This window comes from Procambarus clarkii, chromosome 9, assembly GCF_040958095.1.
Source record: "Procambarus clarkii isolate CNS0578487 chromosome 9, FALCON_Pclarkii_2.0, whole genome shotgun sequence".
NCBI lineage: Eukaryota > Metazoa > Arthropoda > Malacostraca > Decapoda > Cambaridae > Procambarus > Procambarus clarkii.
This window is the reverse complement of record NC_091158.1, coordinates 37,838,932-37,845,617: the sequence shown is the minus strand read 5'-3', so window position 1 is coordinate 37,845,617 and position 6,686 is coordinate 37,838,932.

Sequence of the window (6,686 nt, the reverse complement as noted above, 5' to 3'; positions counted from 1 at the left end):
GTATGTATCCCACCCATATACGGGTTCCCGACCTCATATATCCCACCCCTGTGCGGGTACTCATCTGCATATATCCCTCCCCTGTACGATTGCCCGCCTACATATATCCCACCCCTGTATGGGTGCCCGCCTTCATAAATCCCACCCCTATTTGGGTGCCAGCTATCATATATCCCATCCCTGTACGGGTGTCCGCCCTCATATATCCCACCCCTGTACTGGTGCCTGCCCGCATTCATGCCACCCCTGTAAGGATGCCCGCCCTAATTTATCTCACCCCTGTACGGGTGTCCGCCCGCATATATCACACCCATAAACGAGTACCCGCCCTCATATAATCCACCCGCTATACGGGCGCCTGCCTTCATATATCCTTCCTCTGTACGGGTGCCCGCTCGCATTTATCCCTCCCCTGTATGGGTGCCCGCCTACATATATCCCACCCATGTACGGGTGTCTGCCCATATATATCCCACCTTTGTACGGGTGCCTGCCCTCATATATCCCACTCCTGTACGGATGCCCGCTCTCATATATCCCACCCCTGTACGGGTGCCCTCCCTCATTTTTCCCACCCCTGTACGGGTGTCCGCCCTCATATTTCCCACCCCAGTACGGGCGCCCGACCTCATATATCCCACCTCTGTACGGGTGCCCTCCCTCATCGATCACACCCTTGTACGGGTGCCCGCCCTCATATATCCCACCCCTGTATGGGGGCCCGCCTTCATATATCCCACTCGTGTACTGGTGCCCGCCCTGATATATCCCACCCTTATACAGGTCCTCGCCCTCATATATCACACCCATATACGGGTGCCCACCCTCATATATCCCACCCCCTATAAGGGCGCCCGCCTTCATATATCCAACCCGAGTACGGGTGCCTGCACGCATATATCCCTCCCCTGTACGGGTTTCCGCCTACATATATCTAATCCCTGTACGGGTGCCCGCCTTCATATATCCCACCCCTGGACAATTGCCCGCCCTCATATATCCCTCCCCTGCACGTGTGGCCGACATCATATATACCACCCTGTACGGGTTCCCGCCTGCATGTATCCCATCCCTGTACGGGTGCCCGCCTGCATATATCCCACCCCTGTACGGGTGCCCGCTCTCATATATCACACCCCTGTACGGGTGTCCGCTCTCGTATATTCCACCCCTGTACGGGTGCCCGCCCTCATATATCCCACCCCTGTACGGGTGCCCGCCTTCATATATCCCACCCGTGTACGGGTGCCCGCCCTGATAAATCTCACCCCTGTATGGGTCCCCGCCCTCATATATCACACCCACATACGGGTTCCCGCCCTCATATATCCCACCCCCGATACGGGCGCCCGCCCTCATATATCCCACCCCTGTACGGGTGCTCGTCTGCATATATCCCTCCCCTGAACGATTGCCCGCCTACATATATCCCACCCCTGTACGGGTGCCCGCCTTCATAAATCCCACCCCTATTTGGGTGCCAGCAATCATATATCCATCCCTGTACGGGTGTCCGCCCTAATATATCCCACACCTGTACTGGTGCCTGCCCGCATTCATGCCACCCCTGTAAGGATGCCCGCCCTAATTTATCTCACCCATGTACGGGTGTCCGCCCGCATATATCACACCCATGTACGAGTGCCCGCCCTCATATATCCCACCCGCTATACGGGCGCCTGCCTTCATATATCCCACCTCTGTACGGGTGCCCGCTCGCATTTATCCCTCCCCTGTATGGGTGCCCTCCTACATATATCCCACCATGTACTGGTGTCTGCCCTTATATATCCTAACTTTGTAAGGTTGCCCGCCCTCATATATCCCACCCCTGTACTGGTGCCTGCCAGCAAAAATGCCAACCCTATAGGGATGCCCGCTACCATATATCCCACCCCTGTACGGGTGTCCGCCCGCACGTACTACGGGTGCCCGCCCTAATATATCCCACCCCTGTACGGGTGCCCGCCTGCATGTATCCCACACCTGTACGGGTGCCCGCCCTCATATATCCCACCCCTGTACTGGTGCCTGCCCGCAAAAATGCCACCCCTGTAGGGATGCCCGCTATCATATATCCCACCCCTGTACGGGTGTCCACCCGCATATATTACGGGTGCCCGCTCTAATATATCCCACCCCTGTACGGGTGCACGCCTGCATGTATCCCACCCCTTTACGGGTGCCTGCCCTCCTATATCCCACCCCCCTGTACGGGTGACTGCCCTCATAAATGCCAAGCCTATACGGTATCCCGCCCTCATATTTCCCACCCCTGTACGGGTGCCCGCCCTCATATATCCCACCCCTGTACGGGTGCCTGCCCTCATATATCCCACCCCCTATACTGGTGCCCACCCGCATAAATGCCACCCCTGTACGGATCCCCGCTCTCATATATCCCACCCCTTTACGGGTTTCCGCCCGCCTATATCCCACCCCTGTACGGGCGCCCGCCCTCATATATCCCACCCCTGTACGGGTGCCCGCCTGCATGTATCCCACCCCAATGCGGGTGCCCATCCTTATATATCGCACCCTTGACGGGTGCCTGCCCTCATATATCCCACCCCTGTATGGGTGCCCGCCCATATATAGCCCACCCCTGTACGGGTGCCCGCCCTCATATATCCGACTCCTGTATGGGTGCCCACCCTCATATATCTCACCCGCGTATGGGTGCCGCCCCTGATATATCCCACCCCTGTATGGGTCCCCGATCTCATATATCCCACCCCTGTACGGGTCCTCGCCCTCATATATCCCACCCCTGTATGGGTGCCCGCCCATATATAGCCCACCCCTGTACGGGTGCCCGCCCTCATATGTCCGACTCCTGTATGGGTGCCCACCCTCATATATCTCACCCGTGTATGGGGTGCCGCCCCTGATATATCCCACCCCTGTATGGGTCCCCGATCTCATATATCCCACCCCTGTACGGGTCCTCGCCCTCATATATCCCACCCCTGTATGAGTGCCCGCCCACATATTTTAGTTAGTAAATGGAATGCACTAGGAAGTGATGTGGTGGAGGCTGACTCCATACACAGTTTCAAATGTAGATATGATAGAGCCCAGTAGGCTAAGGGATCTGTACACCAGTTGATTGACGGTTGAGAGGCGGGACCAAAGAGCCAGAGCTCAACCCCCGCAAGCACAATTAGGTGAGTACAATTAGGTGAGTGCATATATCCAACCCGTGTACTGGTCCCCGCTCTCATATATCCCACCCATGTATGGGAGCCCACCTTCATATATCCCACCCCCTTTACGGGTGCCCACCTGCATGTATCCCACCCCTGTACGGGTGCCCGACCTCATATATCACACCCCTGTACGGGTATCCGCCCTCATATATCCCACCCCTGTACGGGTGCCGGCCCTCATATATCCCACCCCTGTATGGGTGCCCGCCTTCATATATCCCACTCGTGTACGGGTGCCCGCCCTGATATATCCCACCTTTGAACGGGTCCTGGTCCTCATATATTACACCCATATACGGGCGCCCGCCCTCATATATCCCACCCCTGTACGGGTGCTCGTCTGCATATATCCCTCCCCTGTACGATTGCCCGCCTACATATATCCCACCCCTGTACTGGTATCCGCCCTCATATATCCCACCCCTGTACTGGTACCTGACCACATTAATGCCACCCTTGTAAGAATGCCCGCGCTAATTTATCTCACCCCTGTACGGGTGTCCGCCCGCATATATCACACCCATATACGGGTGCCCGCTCGCATTTATCCCTCCCCTGTATGGGTGCCCGCCAACATATATCCCACCCGTATACGGGCGTCTGCCCTTATATATCCCACCTTTGTCCAGGTTCCCGCCATCATATATCCCACCCCTGTACGTGTGCCCGCCCTCATATATCCCACCCCCTGTACTGGTGACTGCCCGCAAAAATGCCACCCCTGTAGGGATGCCCGCCCTCATATATCCCACCCCTGTACGGGTGACCGCCTGCATGTATCCCAACCTTGTACAGGTGCCCGCCCATATATAGCCCACCCCTATACGGGTGCCCGCCGTCATATATCCGACTCCTATACGGTTGCCCGACCTCATATCTCACCCCTGTACGGTTGCCCGCCCTCATATATCCCACACCTTTACAGGTCCCGGCCCTCATATATCCCACCCCTGTACGGGTTTCCGCCCTCATATATCCTACCAATGTACGGGTGCCCACTCTCATATATCCCACCCCCTTTACGGGCGCCCGCCCTCATATATCCCACCCTGTACGGGTGCCCGACGTCATATACCCCACCCTTGTACGGGTGCCCGCCCTCATATATCACACCCCTGTACGAGTTTCCCGCCCGCATATATCCCACCCCAGATCGGGTGCCCGCCCTCATATATCCCTACAATGTACGGGTGTCCGCCCTTATATATCCCACATCTGTATAGGTGCCCGACCTCATATATCCCACACCTGTCCGGGTGCCCGCCCTCATATATCACACCCCGTGTACGGGTGTCCGCCCTCATATATCCCACCCCTGTACGGGTGCCCGACCTCATATATCCCACCCCTGTACGGGTGCCCGCCCTCATATATCCCACCCCTGTACGGGTGAACACCCTCATATATCCCACCCCTGTACTGGTGCCTGACCTCATAATATCCCACACCTGTACGGGTGCCCGCCCGCATATATTCCCCCCCTTTAACGATGCCCGCCTACATATATCCCACCCCTGTACGGGTGCCCGCCTACATATATGCCATCACTGTACGGGACCTGCCCTCATATATCCCACTCCCGTACGTTTCCCCGCCCTCATATATCCCACTCTTGTACGGGTGCACGCTCTCATATATCCCACACCTGTACGGGTGCCCTCCCTCATTTATCCTACCCCTGTACGGGCGCCCGACATCATATACCCCACCTCTGTACGGGTGCCCACCCTCATGTATCCCACCCCTGTACGGGTGCCCGCCTGCATGTATCCCACCCCTGTACGGGTGCCTGCCCTCATAGATCAAACCCTTGTACGGGTGCCCGCCCTCATATATCGAACCCCTGCACGGGATCCCGTTATCATATATCCCATCCGTCACCGGATGCCCGCTCTATTATATCCAACCCGTGTGCGAGTCCCCGCTCTCATATATCACACCCATATAGTGGTGCACGCCCTCATATATCCCACCCCTGTACGGGTGCTCGCCCTCAAATATCCCACGCCTGCACGGGTGCCCGCCGTCATATATCCCACACCTGTACGTGTGCCTGCCAGCATATATATAACAACTGTACGGGTGCCCGCCCTCATATATCGTGTGCCCGCCCGCATATAAACAACACCTGTACGGATGCCCGCCCTCATATATACCACCTCTTTACGGGTGCCCACCTACATATATCCCAACCCTGTACGGGTGACCGCCCTCATATATCCCACCCCTGTACGGGTGTCCGCCCGCATATATCTAACCCCGGTACAGGTGCCCGCCCTCATATATCCCACCCCAGTACGTTTGCCCGCCCTCATATATACAACCCCTGTACGGGTGCCCGCCCTCGTATATCCCACCCCTGTATGGGTGCCCACCCTCATATATCCCACCCATGCACGGGTGCCTGCCCGCATATATCCCACCCCTGTACAATTGCCCGCCCTTATATATCCCTCCCCTGCACGGTTGCCCGACCTCATATATCCCACCCTGTACGGATGCCCGCCTGCATGTATCCCACCTCTGTACGGGTGCCCGCTCGCATTTATCCCTCCCCTGTATGGGTGCCCTCCTACATATATCCCACCATGTACTGGTGTCTGCCCTTATATATCCTAACTTTGTAAGGTTGCCCGCCCTCATATATCCCACCCCTGTACTGGTGCCTGCCAGCAAAAATGCCAACCCTATAGGGATGCCCGCTACCATATATTCCACCCCTGTACGGGTGTCCGCCCACATGTACTACGGGTGCCCGCCCTAATATATCCCACCCCTGTACGGGTGCCCGCCTGCATGTATCCCACACCTGTACGGGTGCCCGCCCTCATATATCCCACCCCTGTACTGGTGCCTGCCCGCAAAAATGCCACCCCTGTAGGGATGCCCGCTATCATATATCCCACCCCTGTACGGGTGTCCACCCGCATATATTACGGGTGCCCGCTCAATATATCCCACCCCTGTACGGGTGCACGCCTGCATGTATCCCACCCCTTTACGGGTGCCTGCCCTCCTATATCCCACCCCCCTGTACGGGTGACTGCCCTCATAAATGCCAAGCCTATACGGTATCCCGCCCTCATATTTCCCACCCCTGTACGGGTCCCTGCCCTCATATATCCCACCCCTTTACGGGTCCCCGCCCACATATATCCTACCAATGTACGGGTGCCCTCTAATATATCCCACCCCCTTTGCGGGCGCCCGCACTCATATATCCCACCCCCTTTTTGTGTGCCCGCCCGCATATATCCCACCCCTGTTCGGGTGCCCGCCCTCATATATCCTACCCCTGTACGGGTGTCCGCCCTCATATATCCCATCCCTTCATTGGTGCCCGACCTCATATATCCCACACCTGTATTAGTGCCCGCCCTCATATATCACACCCCTGTACGGGTGTCCGCCCTCATATATCCCACCCCTGTACGGGTGCCAGACCTCATATATCCCACACCAGTAAGGGTGCCCGCC